General features: G+C 39.7%; 1 protein-coding gene across 4 annotated transcripts in view; it reads right to left on the bottom strand.

The window, feature by feature from the left end:
* LOC105523793 (cytochrome c oxidase assembly factor 1 homolog) overlaps positions 1-19,911 on the bottom strand; it is a 126,951-nt gene that overhangs the window by 53,139 nt on the left and 53,901 nt on the right. For 3 of the 4 annotated variants that reach the window (XR_001003648.1, XR_001003647.1, XM_011958788.1), the window contains exon 1: positions 3,704-3,770. The exons of the other annotated variant lie outside the window; for it this stretch is intronic. The gene's annotated coding sequence lies outside the window, so the exon portion shown is untranslated. Of the gene's footprint in view, positions 1-3,703; positions 3,771-19,911 lie in introns of those variants that run through there. 4 annotated transcript variants of the gene reach the window in all.

Genomic DNA, 19,911 nt, shown 5'->3' with positions numbered 1-19,911 from the left:
GCCTCCCGGGTTAAAGCAATTCTCCTGCCTCAGCCTCCCAAATAGCTGGGACTACAGGCACCTGACACCACAACCAGCTAAATTTTTTTGTATTTTTAGTAGAGACAGTGTTTCACTATGTTGGCGAGCTGGTCTTGAACTCCTGACCTCATGATCCACCCACCTCAGCTTCCCAAAGTGCTGAGATTACAGGAGTGAGCCACCACGCCCAGCCTATTTTCATATATTTCAACCAAAAAAATATATTGCATCAGATTGAAAGCAGAAGCAGGTACGTTGGTCTTCTATCAAGGCAGACATTAAAGAATTTTTGAAACAATGTACAACAATGTCATTCTCACTAAATCTTAAAATTTTCATAAAGATATACCATTTATGTTAATGTTACCTAGGTTTATTTTCTCAAAATGAACATTTTTTAAGTTCTCAGTTTTAATTTCTAATACAGTAATAGCAATAGATAGAACCCACATAAACAACAGAATGTAAAGGGGCCCTGACGCCAAAATATTTGAGAATTGCTTCTCCAAGGAACCAAGAGACCCAAGCTCTCAAAACCCAGGCCTATCTCGACTGCTCTGTTATTACTATTTTTGTCATAAATCAAGTGTCATACCAGTGTGGATCTGTTTCCAAAGTCTTGATATAGTTTGGGTATTTGTCCCCCAAAATCTCATGTTTAAATGTAATCCCCAATGTTGGAGGTGGGGCCTGGTGGGAAGTGACTGGATGATTGGGGTGGATTTCTCAGGAATGGGTGGGCACCATCCTCTTGGTGCTGTCTTCACAATAGTGAGTTCTTGCGAGATCTGGTTGTTTGAAGTATGTGGCACCTCCTCTAGCCCTCTCTCTTGCTCCTGCTCTTGCCATGTGATATGCCTGGTCCCACTTCACCTTCTGCCATGAGTAAAAGCTCCCTGAGGCCCCCCTCAGAAGCTCCCCCCCAGAAGCTGAGCAGATACTGGCACCACACTTGTGCAGCCTCCAGAAACATGAGCCAATTAAACCTTTTCTTTATTAATTACCCAGTCTCAGGTATTCCTTTATAGGAAAATAAAAACAGCCTAATACAAGTCTAGTCTATGCCACTGATATATTTGTCAATCCTTGTGACAATACCACTCTGCCTTAATTACTTAGATTTATACGAATTCTTGATATCTGCGATAACTGCATTTCAACACATTTACTATATCAAAAATTAAAGACAAAAACTTACAGGCTCGTGCCTATGGTCCCAGCTACTGAGCAGGCTGAGGCAGGGCAAGAGGATCACTTGAGCCCAAAAGTTTGAGACTACAATGAACAATGATCATGCCACTCCACTCTAGCCTCTGTGACATATAGGAAGACCCTGTCTCAAAAACAAACAAACAAACAAACGAAAAAAACCTAAAAATCCACTGAACATTAACTCTCCATTTCCCCATCCCCAAAGCCCCGGCAACTACCATTCTATTAATACTTTCTATGAATTTTACTACTTTTAGATACCTCATTTAAATGGAATCATTTAGGCCAGGCACAGTGGCCACACCTGTAATCCCAACACTTTGTGCAGCCAAGGCAGGCAGATGGCTTGAGCTCAGGAGTTTGAGACCAGTCTGGGCAACATGGTGAAATTCCATCTCTACTAAAAAGAGAAAAACGGAGGATCCCTTAAGCCCAGGAGGCAGCGGTTGCAGTGAGCCAAGATCATGCCACTTTACTCCAGCCTGGGTGACACAGTGAGACCCTGTCTCAAAAAATAAATTAAAAATAAAATGCAATCATTTAGTATTTGTCTTTAGAGAGAGAGAGAGAATGAGAGAGAGGGTCTTGCTATATTGCCCAGGCTAGATTGTAATAGCTATTAACTGCTGTGATCATGGCATACTACAGCCTCTAATTTCTAGGTTCAAGTAATCCTCCTGCCTCAGTCTTCCAAGTGGCTGGGATTACAGTCATGTGCCACCACATCCAGCTTCATTATTTGTCTTTTTGTTATGGCTTATTTCACTTAGCATAATATCAAGGTGACCAAATTCCCTTCCTTTTTTAGGCTAAATAATACTGTGTCCATATATTTTTAAATCACGTAAAATCTGTTTTTTGGTGTTTTGGTTTTTTTTGAGACGGAGTCTTGCTCTATCTCCCAGGCTGGAGTGCAGTGGCACAATCTCGGCTCACTGCAAGCTCCGCCTCCCAGGTTCAAGCCATTCTCCTGCCTCAGCCTCCTGAGTTGTTGGGACTACAGGCACCCACAATCATGCCTGGCTAATTTTTTGTATTTTTAGTAGAGATGGGGTATCACCATTTTAGCCAGGATGGTCTCGATCTCCTGACCTTGTGATCTGCCTGCCTTGGCCTCCCAAAGTGCTGGGATTACAGGTGTGAGCCACCACGCCCAGTCCAAACCTATGGTGTTTTAAATCAGGACAGTAGTTACCTCTGGGGAATATGAAAATAGTGTCTAGACATCGCATAAAGAAATATGGAATATAAATAACGTTTTATTTCCTGACCTGTGTGGCGATTACAGAAGCATGTTCACCTTGTAGAAATCCCTGTTCCGCCCTTAGAAAAATCACGAACTTTACACTAAATATTGTTCTAAATTTATGAACAGGTGGCACACTGCTGTCATGCAAGCTACTTGGAAGCCTAAAGTAGGAGGGTCACTTGAGCCCAGAGGTTCAAGCTGCAGTGAACCATAATCATGCCACCATACTCCAGCCTGGGTGACAGAGTGAGATAGTGTCTCTAAAAAATAAATAAATAAATTTATGAACAGCTTCAACAAGCCTGCTCCAGAGCTAGCCATAAGCTTGGATCAGCTTTCCCTACAAGAATATGCTATCAAGCAGAACAGAGCTCCCGTCAGTTTAAATCAACGGACATTTATCATCCTGCTAACATTTCCTTTATGTCTTCAGTCTTTTACTTTCAAGTACTTCTAAATTCAGATGTTCTCATATGACTTTTCCTTTTATGCAAGCATACTAGATGTCTGTGTAGTCAAATAGGAAAATTGCTCATTTCAAAATAGTCTTCTGAGAGGTGTCTATGAAATTTATTCCATTCTTACATGAAATTGCTCCATGATCCAGAAACAAGAAAAGAAAGAAGAAACAAATTTGTACTAAGCACCTCCTGGCACAGTGGCCCTGAGCTAGGTGTTTTACAGGTTAATGGCTTTTGGGGGGGGGGGGAATTCATCCACTATAACACCGTTATTACTACTGTGAACTACAACTTCATTAAAATGGGAAAAAACAGACATTTTCCTGAAAAGATTTGAGCTTTCAATCTAAACCTGATATGAGATCACAAAACATACTGCTCAACATCCCAAATTATACACAGTATTTAACAAGCAGTATAGAGCATCAAAATTGAGGAAAACCAACTATTAATCCAAGGATCTGCAGCTGTGAGGAAAATAAATCATTACTATTCCATGCTTTAAAGCAAATACAATGGCTCCTTCTGCTATAAACAGGAAAGGTATTGCTTAGGTAAACATTCACATATATCACTCTTCTGTACTTTTCAGGAAAAAAATACAAAAGCACTGCCCTACTCAGATGTGTGGTTTCACAGAACTTGAGAAGAGTTCTGCGAAACCCAGCTGAAGCAGAGTGTATTAATTCGTTCTCACACTGCTATAAAGATACCACCTGAGACTGAATAATTATAAACAAATGAGTTTTAGTTGACTCACAGCTCCACATGGCTGGGGAGGCCTCAGGAAACTTCCAATCATGGCAGAAGGGGAAGCAGGCACCTCTTACATGGCGGCAGGCAGGAGACAAAGTGAAAAGCGCAGGGGAAAGCCATTTATAAAACCACCAGATCTCCTGAGAACTCCCTCAGTACCACAAGAACGGCATGAAGGAAACTGCCCCCATGATCCAATCACCTCCCTCTCTCCACACGTGGGGATTACAATTCAAAATGAGATTTGGGTGGGGACACAGAGCCAAATCATATCACAGAGTAAATTTGTCCTTTCTTTTGGGGCCCTCGATGTGTTGCATGATACCCACCTCACTGGTGAGGGAGATCTTCAGTCTACTGATTCAAATGCTAATCTCTTCTGAAAATACCCTCACAGATACCTCCAGAAATTGTGTTTAACCAGCCATCTGGACATCTTTTAGCCACTTAAGATCTCCAGTCTTCTTTAAGTTATATACTTATACTAAAACTGACACATAAAAATAACCATCACATGGGCTAATTACAAAATAAGCCAATTGGCTTTGGGTTGCCTTGCAATGAAGAGCATGGTAGAAGCACTACACTGTTTATACTGGACCCAAGATCCAGTAAAAAATGGCACCCTTAATTTTAGGGATCTGTCTTTGCCTTCAGCTATACCTGCTTATTAGGCCCTAAAAAATGCATGCTACCTGGTCTTGTTTCTCCAAGGACTCCACCCTAAAGCCAGTAATCCAATTAAGAAACTGGCAAATGAAAAATCTTAACAAGTGCTCAATCTTCTGTATGTTTGTGTTGCTATACATGCGTTGTGTGTAATGTCTATAAAAAGAGCTCTAATTGATTGGCTTAAAGAAAAATAAGCACTTAAATCAAGTATTTTTTAGTTCACGTGACTTCAAAAAACAAAAATAGTCTTAAGGATTATTGGTAAAATGCAAGTGTCATCAAAATGCAAATAGGTGGTCTAAATCATACAACCTAGATACCAGGTTTGCCAAATGTTCCAAGATTGTATACTGCCTGCTTTACAGATAGGTAAGGCTGGGACATACAGAGCTGGATGGTGAAAAGTCAAACTTTATCTGCACTTCTCTCTGGGTCCTAGGATCCACACCTAGTATATAATTAAAACTGCTTACTAACCATATTTTTCACCAAAAATAAAAGTTGCTAGAAGTTAACAGTGAACATTAATTAAACTCAAAAGGGTATTACATGGTCTTTTCATAAATTAGACATTGAAATAAAAGCATGGCAGGCAGGTCTTAAGATACTAATCTGCCCTTTAGTAAAAGCATTATAAAAGGTTTGTAAAAATTTCAACAGTCAAATTGGTTATGATTAGATGCAATGATCTATAAGGTTTCACTGAAACAAACTGGGGTTAACATTAATAAATTAATGCAAGGGTAAACTTTGGCTTTGAACAGGACTTCCATGTCATTCATGGTAAAGGCTAATGAAAGGTTTTTGCCTTTTGAGTCATCATTTGGCAATCTGGAATTCTTTCATAACATCAAATGTTCTAAACCTCAAACATTTAACAGGCCTCCCAAAATCAAACTTCAAGTTTCAAAATTGTCCTTCCTGATGCCTGACTTTTTGGATGGTTCAGGGGGTCCCTGAAACATTCAGAAAAGAGGTAAACAAGATTATTTGACATGTTTAGTCACATGAGATTGCCAAAATGATGTCCAATATTCTTTAAGTTCTATTTTGGTGAGTAATCCTAATATATGTTCCAAAATTGTATGGGATTTCTAAAATTCTAATGTCTAAGTACATGCTATCAATCATAATTAAGGGTAAAGTTATTGTAAACCACGGAGATAAACTTGTCAGTCATGTTTTTAACTGTATCCCAGAAATTTTGTCATTCACAGATAATTGTCTTGCTTTGTTCCTTCTCAAAAGATGATTTACAATCAAGCTATATTAAGAACTTTAACAGATGTTCTCAAATGCAGATTTTTAATAGCCTTGAAGACTGTTAACATTGGAATAGAGAAAGAATGTACAGGACTCAAAGAACTGACATGTTCACAAATATCAAGCAAAACGAGCTAATTAATGGACTGAAATCAGAATGTTAAAGCAAGCTTTTCAAACTTTTGTTTGAAATACTGCTGATCTTTGTTTTGTTTTTCAGAGTCAAGAAAACTTATTTTGAACTATTTATGGCCTTTAATAATTGAATAAGGTATACTCTTGTAAACAATATTTGGAGCATGTTTGTTTTTCTCTGCCTGGTTCCTCCAGAGTTTGGAAACTATCTGTGAGTACTCTTATCTTATGGCAATATAGTTGTTTGCATCGTGCAGTAAGAATCCATTTTTCTTTGTCAACAGGACACAATTGGAAAAATTGGCTATTTTACCAAGGCTTTGACTGAAAGGGTGTGTTTCCCTTTAAGGAATCAAGCTTGACATGCAGAGCCAATAAAAGCCCCTTGGGGAGTACTGGCCTCATACCTTGTCTACAGAGTCTCCGAACAGAGATCTTTACCTGTTATCAGTAAAGAATGTCACTTTCTAACAGGTCCAGGAGCTCCAAGTTTATCTTGGGACCTCAAGAGGACAGGATCACCCAACTCACAGGTATTCTGAGGATACAAACTCATAGCTGGACTCAGCTTTAAAGGTCTTATCTGAGATTCCTTGTGGAACAGAGTTCCATCAAAGCCAATCCAAAAGGCCTATGTAGAAATAACCATTCTTGCTGCACTTTATGCAAATAATCAAGCCAAGTATAAAACTAAAGTTTATTCTACAAACAACACACATGATCCTATCATAATTTGTTTTTACCAAAAATGAGGGCTGGAGAGAAAAATTGTGCTCCAAAGCTTATCGTAGATTTGTCATTAAATCCTAGTCTCACTAATTGTTTTAAAGCTTTCTGCCTGCATTTTAGACTAACCCTGCTTATTCCTGTGAATCAAGTGGTGATCTCCTACAGCTTGAAAGAAACAAAAAGAGATGGGTAACATAAAAATCTGGATCACCATGCTAGTTCTGGGCAATTATCCTGCAAATTCTGCCAGGTAATGAAAGTGAGTAGGGTGCCCATAACCCTGAAGTTTCTTTGTTTGGGAAATAAAAGCAAGGAAAACCCCCAAAGGGAAATTCTGTATCTTGGCAAGTAAAATTTTAGATTAAAATTATCTACCATACCACACTTGTGGGAATTGCTATACTCACTCTACTATTTGCAGTAGGGTTATACAGAGTAGCACCTTCTAACTGAAATATTGGACAGAAAGCTTATGTCTTGTATTAATATTTGGACCCTGTATACTCAATACTGTAACTTGAATTGTTTCCTCTCACCTAGAAGCAATCAAACTCCAAACAGTGCTGCAAACTGAACCACACATGGACATGCCATTCTTCCGAGGACCCTTAGATCAACCCCAGGAGAAGCCCTAGCTACTGCTCCCCATTCGATGCCCCTTTTCAGCAGGAAATAGCCAGAAACAGTCATCGCCCAAAACCCCTTGATGGTGACATCTCCACAGTGGGGAATGTTATAGGAGTTGATTAAGAAATTATTTTAGGCAGATAGGAAAAGGGGTCCTTGGGGAAGTTTTCATTTCCTTTAAAGCAGCTCCAGAAACACTTCTTGTCTAGCAAGAAAGCCCCAGCTCTTAGAGCCAAGTCAGCAACCTTTGATATGCAAATGCAGGCCATTAGAAACTGGGTCCACCCAAACACGGTGATTCCTGCTGACTTCTTGCCCTTGCTCACCGGTGCCTGGCAACATGGCCGCCCCCACATATCCCCATGTGTGTAGAGCATCAAGGCACCCTGTATTCACATATTAAAAAGCTAGAGTGGGAGGGCCAGTTTTTTCCGCGAGCTACGTGAGTGACATGCCTGGTCAAACCAATCCCCTGAGCCCTATGTAAATCAGGCACCACCTCCTCCAGCCTCCTCATATAAGCAGACACTTTTCTGCTGCACACACGGTTTTCTCTTAGTTCGAATCGCCCCCTCCCTTTATCTTTGTACAGGGGAGCTGTTTTCTTCTTCCTTCCTTCTTGCCTATTAAACTTTTCACTCCTTAAAACCAAAAAGATAAAAAAAAAAAAAAAAAACCATCACATCAAATAACTTTACCCTACCCAGGATGTGCCCGACAACTCTGTTCTTGGGTGAAAATTTAAAATATTGGTTCACTCCCTGATGGAAACAGAGGAGAGAGAGAGGTGCTCAGTGACTCATTATGGACAGAGTGAGGGCTGAAATTACTTGAGTGAGGAAGGAAAGGAAAGCAGGTCCCTGGCTGAGGTTAAGTACCAAACAGAAATCCGGGCTGAAGCAGGAAGACTTAGCCTGAGATTCTAGATTAAAAAAGAAAGTGTAACCTAGCGTAACTTGAATATAAAGGATTTCACTCTTATTTCCAAACTATTCTAACAGCTCTGAATAACATGGATATTTTAAAGGTTTATGTATATATGAATGGATGTGTATAAAACATTCAGGCCGGGCGCAGTGGTTCACGCCTGTAATCCCAGCACTTTGGAAGGCCGAGGCAGGAGGATCACTTGAAGTTAGGAGTTCAAGACCAGCCTAGACAACATGGTAAAACATGGTCTCTACTAAAAATACAAAAAAAAATTAGCTGGGTGTGGTGGTGGGTACCTGTAATCCCAGCTGATTGGGAGGCTGAGGCAGAAGAATTGCTTGAACCAGGGAGGCACAGGCTGCAGTGAGCTGAAATTGTGCCACTGCACTACAGCCTGAGCGACAGGGTGAGGCTCCATCTTAAAAAAAAAAAAAAAAAAAAAAAAACTCAAAAATTCAGTCCCCAAAAGTAATTAATCTATTCATTCATCACAAACCCACTAAACACATACTATACCTAGATGGGACAGACTGGCAAAGACGGACCCTGACCTGAAGAAGTGTTTAGCCTAGTCGGGTAGATTACACGTGCATATAAAAATATTAACTATAAACATGGCAGGAAGACCTAAATGCACTAAAAGAGACATAGAAGGTTATGTGAAGAAAACAAAGTAATGCCCACAAACATATACTTTTGTCCTTCTCTAATGTTCCCAAATGTTTTATATTCTTCACATATCTTTTCACTCTCCACTAAAATGTTATCTTCAGGGTCAAGGGAGTCTCTGTCTTGTTTGCTGCTGTAACTCTGCAACCTAGGGCAGTGCCTGGCTCACAGGATATGTTCCATAATCATTTCTCCAATAAATTATTGGTAAATTTATTAAAATTAAAACTTCCATTTAAAAACATCTGATGAGAGTTTGGAAGTAAAGCCTTTTATCTAAGGTCATTTGATTTTCAACAAGAGTACCAAGACAATAAAATAGAGGAAGAATAGTCTTTTTAACATACGATGCTGAGACAACTTGATATTCACATACAAAATAATAAATGCAGTTGGAACTTTTCCTAACACCATACACAAAAATCGACTGAAAATGAATCAGACCTACATGTAAGCACTAAACTCTAAAACTCGTAGAAGAAACATGAGCATAAGTCTTCATTAGCTTGGATTTGACAATGGTTCCTTGGTACAACACCAAAAGCGCAAGTGACAAAAAACAAATAGATAAATTAGACTTTAACAACATTAAAAATACTTATGACACCATGAGGAAAGTGAAAACAACCTACAGAAATGGAAAAAAAATGCAAATCATATATTTGGCAATGGACTTGTATCTAGAATACATATAAAGAACTACTGAACTCAATAATTAAAAGACAGCCCAATCAAAAATGAACAAAAAATCCCATTTATAATAGCCACCAAAAAATTAAAAAAGAAGGTACCTAGGAATATACCTAATGAAGGAGGTTAAAGTCTGCAAGGAGAACAACAAAACATACTGCTCAAAGAAATCAGAGATGAAACAAACAAATGGGAAAACATTCCATGCTCATGGCTACAGGTCATGAGATAAATATTTTTCTACAATGAGAGAAAATATTTGCAAACTACATGATATGGTTTGGCTGTGTCCTCACCCAAAATCTCATCTTGGATTGTAATCCCCATGTGTCAAGAGCAAGACCAGGTGGAGTAATCAGATCACCGGTGCGGTTCCCCCATGCTGTTCTCGTGATAGTGAGTCTCACCAGATCTGATGGTTTTGAGAGATGACAAAGCGCTGGCGGCCCTCGCTCGCTCTCAGTGCTTCCTCGGCCTTGGCATCCACCCTGGCCATGCTTGAGGAGCCTTTCAGCCTGCCGCTGCACTGTGGGAGCCCCTCTCTGGGCTGGCTGAGGCCAGAGCCGGCTCCCTCTGCTTGCAGGTGGTGTGGAGGGAGAGGTGCCGAGGGGAACCGGGGCTGCGCACAGTGCTGGCAGGCCAGCGCACATTCCAAGTGGACATGGGCTCAGTAGGCCCCACACTCGGAGCAGTCATCCGGCGCCACCAGCCCGGGCAGTGAGGGGCTTAGCACCCGGGCCAGCAGCTGCAGAGGAGGCACTGGGTCCCCCAGCAATGCTGGCCTGCCTGCACCAAGCTCGAATTCTCCCCCAGCCTCAGCCACCTCTCCACAGGACAAGGCTCGGGACCTGTACCCTGCCATGCCCAAGACCCTCGGTGGTGGGCTCCCACGGGGCCTGAGCCTCCCGAGGGGCGCCCAGTCCCATCTACCGCCCCAGGGCTGAGGAGTGCAGGCGCGCAGCCCAGGACTGGCAGGCAACTCTAACCCCGGCACTGGTGCAGGATCCACTAGGGGAAGCCAGCTGGTCCTGAGTGGGGTGGGGACTTGGAGAACTTTTATGTCTAGCCTGAGGATTGTATATGCACCAATCAGCACTCTGTGTCTAGCTTGGGGTTTGTGGATGCACCAATCAGTACTCTGTATCTAGCTAATCTGGTGGGGATTTAGAGAACCTTTATGTCTAGCTAAAGGACTGTAAATACACCAGTCTGCACTCTGTGTCTAGCTCAAGGTTTGTAAACACACCAATCAGTGCTCTGTGTCTAGCTAATCTGGTGGGGACTTGGAGAACCTTTATGTCTAGCTAGAGGATTGTAAATGCACCAATCAGCACTCTGTGTCTAGTTCAGGGATTGTAAATGCACCAGTCAGCACCCTGCCAAAATGGACCAATCAGCTCTCTATAAAATGGACCAATCAGCAAGATGTGGGTGGGGCCAGATAAGGAAATAAAAGCAGCCTGCCCAGCCAGCAGGGGCAACTCGCTCAGGTCCCCTTCCACACCGTGGAAGCTTTGTTCTTTCGCTCTTTGCAATAAATCTTGCTGCTGCTGCTGCCCATTCTTTGGGTCTGCACTGCCTTTATGAGCTGTAACACTCACCACAAAGATCTGCAGCTTCACTCCTGAGGCCAGCAAGATCACGAATCTACCGGGAGGAATGAACAACTCCAGACAGGAGAAATGAACAACTCCAGACGCACGGCCTTAAGAGCTGTAACACTCACCACAAAGGTCTACAGCTTCACTCCTGAAGCCAGCGAGACCACAAACCCACCAGAAGGAAGAAACTCTGAACACGTCCAAACATCAGAAGGAACAAACTCCAGACACACAATCTTTAAGAACTGTAACACTCTCTGCAGCTTCATTCTTGAAGTTAGTGAGACCAAGAACCCACCAATTCCGGACACAGTTTTGTAAGCATCTGGCATTTCCCCTCTTGCACTCATTCTCTCTCTTGCTGTCCTGTGAAGAGGTGCCTTCTGCCATGACTCTAAGTTTCCTGAGGCCTCCCAAGCCTTGTGGAACTGTGAGTAAATTAAACCTCTTTTCTTTATAAATTACCCAGTTTCAGGTATTTCTTCATAGCAGCATGAGAATGGACTAATACACTATGCATCCAACCAAGGTCTAATAACCAGAATCTGTAAGAAATTGAAACAATTTAACAGGCAAAAACAAATAACTAACCCCATACAAAGAAGAGCTAGTATAGAACAATTCTACTGAAATTGTTTGAAAAAACTGAAGGAGGGACTCCTCACTAACTCATTATTTGAGTCCAGCATCATTCGGATACCAAAATCTGGCAGAGACACAATAAGAAAACTGCAGGCCAAGATCCCTGATGAACACAGATGCAAAAATCATCAAAAAAAAAACTAGTGAATCGAATCTAGCAGCACATAAAAAGCTAATCCACCACCATCAGTAGGCTTTATTCCTGGGATTCAAGGTTGGTTCAATATACGCAAATCAATAAATGTGATTCATCACATAAACAGAACTAAAAACAAAAACCACATGATAATCTCAAAGCTCAAAGGCTTTCAATAAAATTCAACACCCTTCAGGTTAAAAACCCTCAACAGGCCAGGTGCAGTGGCTCACTCCTGTAATCCCAACACTTTGGGAGGCCAAGACGAGCAGATCATGAGTTCAAGAGACTAAGATCATCCTGGCCAACATAGTGAAACCCCATCTCTACTACATTAGCTGGGTGTGGTGGTGCACACCTGTAGTCCCAGCTACTCAGGAAGCTGAGGCAGGAGAATTGCTTGAACCCAGGAGGCAGAGGTTGCAGTGAGCCAAGATCACACCACTGCACTCCAGCCTGGTGACAGAGCGAGACTCCATCTAAGAAAAAAAAAAGAGCAAGAGAGAGAGAAGGAAACAGATATACCAATGGAACAGAACAGGGAACCCAGAAATAATGCCACACGCCTACAACCATCTAGTCTTTGATGAAGTTAATAAAAACAAAGAATGGGGAAAGGACTCCCTATTTAATTAATGGTGCTGAAATAATGGGCTAGCCATATGCCAAAGATTGAAACTGGACCCCTTCCTTACACCATATTAAAACTATAAAAACTTTGGAAGATAACCTAGGAAATACATTCTGGATATAGGACATGGCAAAGATTTCATGAAGATGCCAAAGGCAATTGCAACAAAAGCAGAAATTGACAAGATCTAATTAAGCTTCAGAGCTTCTGTGCAGCCAAGAAAATATCAACAGAGTAAACAGACAACCTACATAAGAAAATATTTGCAAATTATGCATCCAACAAAGGTCTAATATCCAGAATCTATAAGCAACTTAAATCAATAAACAACCCCATTAAAAAGTGGGCAAAGGACATGAACACTTTTCAAAAGAAGACACGTAAGTGGCCAAGCAGCATATGAAAAAATGCTCGACATCGCTAATCATTAGAGAAATGCAAATCAAAGCCACAATGAGATACCATCTCACAGCAGTCAAAATGGCTATTACTGAAAAGTCAAAAAATAACATGCTGGCAAGGTTGCAGAGAAAACGGAACACTTATATACTGCTGGTAGAAATGTAAATTAGTTCAGTCATTGTGGAAAGCAGTTTGGCAATTTCTCAACGCAAAGCAGAATTACCATTTGACTCAGCAATCTCATTATTGCATATATACCCAAAGGTATAAAAATTGCTCTACCATAAAGACACATGCATGCGTATGTTCATCGCTGCACTATTCAACAGCAAAGACATGGAATCAACCTAAATGCCCACCAATGGTGGAACGGATAAAGAAAATGTGGTATATATACCCCATGGAATAATATTGTAGCCATAAAAAAGAACAAGATCAGCTGGGCATGGTGGCTCATGCCTGTAATCCCAGCACTTTGGGAGGCCAAGGCGGGCGGATCACGAGGTCAGGAGATCAAGACCATCCTGGCTAACACGGTGAAACCCCATCTCTACTAAAAATACAAAAAATTAGTCAGGCGTGGTGGCAGGCACCTGTAGTCCCAGCTACTTGGGAGGCTGAGGCAGGAGAATGGCGTGAACCCGGGAGGCGGAGCTTGCAGTGAGCTGAGATCACGCCACTGCATTCCAGCCTGGGCGACTGAGCGAGACTCCATCTCAAAAAAAAAAAAGAACAAGATCATGTCCTTTGCAGCAACACAGATGGACCTGGAGGCCATTATCCTAAGTGAATTAACACAGGAATAGGAAACCAAATACCATAGGTTCTCTCTTCTAAGTAGGAGCTAAACATTGGATATGTATAGACACAAAGAAAGGCACAACAGACACCAGGACCTACTTAAAGGTGGAGGGAGGGAGGAAGGTAAGGACAGAAAAACTACCTATCAGGTTCTATGCTTATTACCTGGGTGGCAAAATAATCTGTACATCAAACCCCTGTGACACAAAATCTACCTATATAACAAACCTGCACACGTACCCCTGAACCTAAAATAAAAGTTAAAAACAACGAGAATTTACAAATAGCTTCCTAAGTAGAATTTTTAAGTCTTCTTCCTCCCCCACCCAATAATAGCTCTTAACACTTCAGATTTACAGATTATAAATCTTCAACACATATCAATAACTAAGATAGTCTGATAAAAATCAAAACTATTCTTAAAATTCAACTCTGAGTAAACTTTCATTCTGTTTCAAGTATTATATGGGTCCTTTTTGTTTGCCTGCAAGTAGAAACTGTGTTACTTGTCTTGTGTTCAATATAATATAATGTTTGGCAAGTGGTAATCATCTAATACACAACAAAGCTTACTTCTTTCTTGCCCCAAAACTGAAAATGGCTTTATAAAACTCTATAATTTTCAGGAAGAGTTGGAGAAATCACCCTAAACGTATAAAACTGCAATGATATTACTGTGGGCAACATGATAATAAACCACTCCTTGTGTTAGAAAAGAATTAACATAGCAACTTGCTTTGTCCATAATTTTAGTCTGATGTAATCCTAAAGCTGGAGGGTGTGATTTGTGACGAATGGACCTGAGTCAAGGACACAATTTCCTTGACGAATTCAGTTTATTCAGTTGGTCACAGAGGGAGTAAATATGTATGATTCAGCATCAAGACTTATCTTCAGGACTTTTAAGGACAAACTTCCCGTAACTACTCTTATTCAGACCAACTCTGTCCTCTTCACGGCTGAACCATGGCACGGGTATTAGGTATTTTCAAAACAGCTGATAAAGTTGATAGACGTGCTTGGCTGAAGGTAATTTTAAAGGTTAAAAGTCATCATCCAAGTTTGTTTTCAACAGATATTACACTTTGTGTTTTTCTTAGAAACCCCAAACACACGAGTAGCCCTTCCTTTTTTGTTCTTCTCCAACACAAATAGATGACATTTACAATCACAAATACTCTGTCAGGCTATAGAATAAATAAGTGCACTCACTGTCACACCATCACTTTCTCCTCTGCTCAAGGAAACAAGCCAAAATAAGAGTAAGTGTAAATCCACCCTAATTTGAAGTATAGAGGTAAATTAGTTACAAACTTTAATTCTTAGATATAACAAATTACCTGCTAAACACTTGAGGACCATTCACTACTCTGAATTATAGAGAGATGTCAAGATTACAATTTGAAGGGAAAAAAGGTGCTACTAATTCAAGAGAACTTACATTTAAAAATCTTATCAAGGGATCCTATACTGAATTCTAACATCTAACATCTAATTCTAACATTAGATTAACATCTAAACCAGATGTTAATCAATGGCTCACTTGTACTATTTGAATAAAATAATTATGGCATTATTCTGTTGATTCCTTTAATATTAAGAGACCCTTAATAGACCCCTAAAAATTACTACCCATCGGTGATAACTGCTTCTTATTCTCACTTATAGGAATCCTGCCCAGCTCCCTCATAAAGTAGCTACTAATAAAGAAATCTCTTAAAAGAAATACAATTTAAAACATTAAATTTAAAATGTTAGCATACCATTTTAAGAAAGTATGATTAGTATTCACTTTGTTTTCAAAATTTTTAAAATAGGAAAGTTGCCCATCCATCAACCTAGTTAAACATGATTAAATAGGTGACATTTTAAATAGAAGACCTAAGTCTTACAGATTTCCTACTGGGGGAAAAACTTACAAACAATAAAAAGAGATAAGATTTACTGAAGCACTATTCACAATAGCCAAGATATGGAATCAACCTAATGTCCAAAAACAGATTAATGGGTAAAGAAAATGTGGTATATCTACACAATAGAATACTATTCAGCCACAAAAAAAAGAATGAAATTCCTGTCAGTCACAGCAACACAGATGGAACAAGAAGACATTAAGTGAAACAGGCCAGAACAGAAAGTTCACCACATCTTCACTCATGTGCAGAAGCTAAAAAAAAGTTGATCTCATAGAAGTAAAAAGTAGAACAGAAGAGTCTAGTGTTCTAGTGTTCTAAAGCATGGTAGATGATTATAGGTAACAATAATATATAGTTTCAAACAGCAAAAAAGAGGATACTGAATGTTCCCAACACAAAGAAATGATGTGTTTCAGATGATGGATATGCTAATTACCACAGCTTGATCATTACACATTGTACACATGTATCAAAATACCACATTGTACCCCATAAATATGTACAATTAACGTGTCAATTAAAAAAATCTTCAGAACACATCCAAAGTTGGCTGAAAAAAATAACTGAAAATTTTAAACTATACGGTCAATGGTAGCAAAGAGAATTTATCACTAAGAATTGTGTGAGAAAGCTCTACACTCTTAAAATAATAGAGGTATGGTATGCATTAGTATTTTTTTCTAGCTTAATTTATTTATGATACTACGGTTGTCCTTGCCAACTGTTAAGTCCCCTTGGGGTGGGTCTCTTCATCCTTTGTACGATGCCTAACAGACAAAAATGCTTAATGTTCCACTTTCTTGGCCTTAAGAATTCTTTATTTTCTTTGCTTTCTACATGTTTTTCTTGTAAGTATTTTCAAATTTCTCATGTTGAATATTAGAAGAAAGTTCATGGAAATACTACAGAGAAAAATACTCAATTCTTTCTAAACATAACTTTTACAATATTGGTAAAGAAACTGTGGAGTCTTTAAAAACTACATTATTCCTCAAGAAATGCCCTTTTAAAGCATCTGGGAAAGAAACGTAATTTCAGTTAACAACATAAAAGGAAGGACAAACGCTCAACACTGTTTATTTAATACATGTGGTGTATGAACTTATTAATGACCAGAAAAGGAAAAATTGTTCTTTAGGAAGTTTTGGGATAATAAAACAGGTTTACCAAATAAAAGAGAGAAACAGGATGCTTTAATGATTCCCATATCCTTGACAAAAAAATTGTATCTTTGTTCTGTAGCTGGGCACAGTGGCTCACGCTTGTAATCCCAGCACTTTGGGAGGCCAAGGCGGGTGGATTATCTGAAGTCAGGAGTTCGAAATCAGCCTGGCCAACATGGTGAAACCCCACCTCTACTAAAAATACAAAAATTAGCTGGGTGTGGTGGTGCGTGCCTGTAATCCCAGCTACTCAGGGGACTGAGGCAAGAGAATCGCTTGAATCTGGGAGGAGGAGGTTACAATGAGCCAAGATCATATATCACTGCACTCCAGCCTGGGTGACAAAGGGAGGCTCTGTCTCAAAAAGAAAAAAAAAAAATGTACTTTGTTCCTTTAATGAGTCTTCTAATACTTAAAAAGCTTTATAAGCTAAGATGAAATTCAGACTACTGAATTTAGTTATACAAAATATATACATATAAATATATAGATATAGATATGTGCTAATGAGCTGTACCTTTTTCCCATGAAAATTGCAACCAAACAGTATTTAAAAACTAACAACACTGACCACAGGCAATTTCCCTTCTGTAGGATTTAGGGTATCACATGTGTTCTCATCAAGTTTATTTAAAACATTAATAATTTTTCCTATAACTAATAACAGTGAGTTGGGTTTGAGAGATCAACCTGCCTGTTGAAAACAACTCAGTAATTTATTTTAAAACATCTTTTCAAAAGAATTGAAAAATTACAAGATAGTAAGAAATTACCAAGTAAAAACTAAAAAGAGAATTCAACAAATAACACTGGGAAAATAAATATCCACATGCAAAAGAATGAAGCTGGACCCTTACCTTACAACATACACCAAAATTAACTCAAAATGGATCAAATACGTAAACATTAGAGCTAAAAATGTAACAATCTTAGAAGAAAACGTATGGGGAAATTTCTGTCACATTTGATTTGGCAGTGATTACTTGGATATGATATCAAAAGCACAAGCAGCAAAAGAAAAAAATAGACAAAACTGGACTACATCAAAACTAAAAATACTATCAACAGAGTTAAAAGGCAACTCACAGAACTGGAAAAAATATTTGCAAATCACACATCTGATAATGAACTAATATATAGAATATTTATAAAGAACTCTTAAAACTCAACAACAAAAAATAGGCTAATTCAAAAATGGGAAGAGGATTTGAATAGATGTTTTTTCAAAGAAGATATGAAATGGCCAATAGGCATATGAAAAGATGCTCAACATCATCAGAAAAACACAAATCAAAACCACAATAAGACACCACTACTTCACACCCATTAGAACGGCAATTTTTTTTTTTTTGAGACACAGTCTCGCTCTGTTGCCTACGCTGGAGTGCAGTGGCGCGTTCTCAGCTCACTGCAAGCTCCATCTCCCGGGTTCACGCCATTCTCCTGCCTCAGCCTCCCGAGTAGCTGGGACTACAGGCGTCCGCCACCGCGCCTGGCTAATTTTTTGTATTTTTTTTTTTTAGTAGAGATGGGGTTTCACCGTGTTAGCCAGGATGGTCTCAATCTCCTGACCTCTTGATCCACCTGCCTCGGCCTCCCAAAGTGCTGGGATTACAGGCATGAGCCACCACGCCCAGCCAGCAATTATTTAAAACAAAAAACAAAAACAAAAACAGAAAATAACAAATGTTGGCTAGAACATGGAGAAACTGTAACCATTACGGCATTACTGGTGAGAACATAACATGGTGCAGCTGCTGTGGAAAATATGGCAGTTCCTCAAAAAAATTAAACACAGAATTACCATATGATCCACCAATTCCACCTTTAAGTCAAAGAAAAATCAAAAGGAAAATTTTAAAGCATCTTGAGGGCTGGGCGTGGTGGCTCACACTTGTAATCCCAACAGTTTTGGAGGCCAACACGGGTTGATCACTTGAGGTCAGGAGTTCGAGACCAGCCTGGCCAACATGGTGAAACCCCACACAAAAAAATTAGCTGGGCGTGGCGGCATGTGCCTGTAATCCCAGCTACTCGGGAGCATGAGGCAGGAGAATCACTTGAACTTGGGAGGCAGAGGTTGCAGTGAGCTGGGATCACGCCACTGCGCTCCAGCCTGGACAACAGAGCTAAACTCCATTTAAAAAAAAAAAAAAAAAAAAAGCTACATTTTATGTTATGTATATTTTACCACAAAAAAAGTAAAAGGAGAATGAAAACTCAGCATGAAAAGCAAGTTCTGAAACCACATTTCCTCTAAAGTATCTTTATTGGTCATGGGAAACTAGAACCTATGTTTTAAAAGATTCTCAGGACGACCAAGATGGAAATAAAGCTGAGGGTCACACAACAAGGGCCATCTAATCTGAGATTCTCCTCACAATAAGCTGGAATCCTAAAGGGGCACGTCCTCACAGTGAGAATGACATGAACTAGATTATGGTCTAAGGTCACACTGCTTTTCTCAAACTTCAAACTTGGGTCTGTAATCATCCCCTGGACTAGAATACTCCCAAGTGTCGGTCAGACAGAAGTGCACACTGTCTAAGTACCTACGCTGTGGACTTAAAATTACTCTTATAAATAATTCTTCAAATGCAATATCCAGGCCCCAGTCAAGGATAGCGGAGTATGCAAGAAATGTAGGGATAAGCAGCAGAAAGGAAAAGGGGTCAGGAAAGAACCTTAGAAAATGGATTATCAGATGTAGATTCTATGTGTTTTCTGTGATAGAAGAAATAAAATGACAGGTTGGAAACATTTAGCAGAGAACTAAACACTATAAATAGTAATAGATTTTTACACGAAAAAATAGAGACTCTAGAACTAAAAATAAAATATAACTCCAACTAAGAACTGAATGGAAAGGTTTAACAGATTAGATTCACCTTCACAGATAATTAATAATGAAAAGACAAAAGGCAAGTCTAGAGATATGCTGGAAGTAGTTTGAATCAGCTTGCAAGAACCAATTATGTGTAGCTCTTCCTAATTCTGCATCAGTAAAGTCAAATTGGTTGCCTGAAACTACCCTTGATAAAGATATTTACACTACGGAAATCAGCAAATACTACAAATCAGGGCTTCTTTTTCCCCAGAGAGCCATTTTGCCAGCACACACTTGGAAGTTACCATACAGAATTTGGGACAGGGAGCCAAAAAAAAAAAAAAAAAAGTAAGTAGGGAAGAGAGAGTAAGAAATGTA

Source organism: Colobus angolensis, unplaced genomic scaffold (genome assembly GCF_000951035.1).
Source record: "Colobus angolensis palliatus isolate OR3802 unplaced genomic scaffold, Cang.pa_1.0 Scaffold475, whole genome shotgun sequence".
Lineage (NCBI taxonomy): Eukaryota > Metazoa > Chordata > Mammalia > Primates > Cercopithecidae > Colobus > Colobus angolensis.
This window is presented reverse-complemented; position numbering and strand designations above follow the sequence as displayed.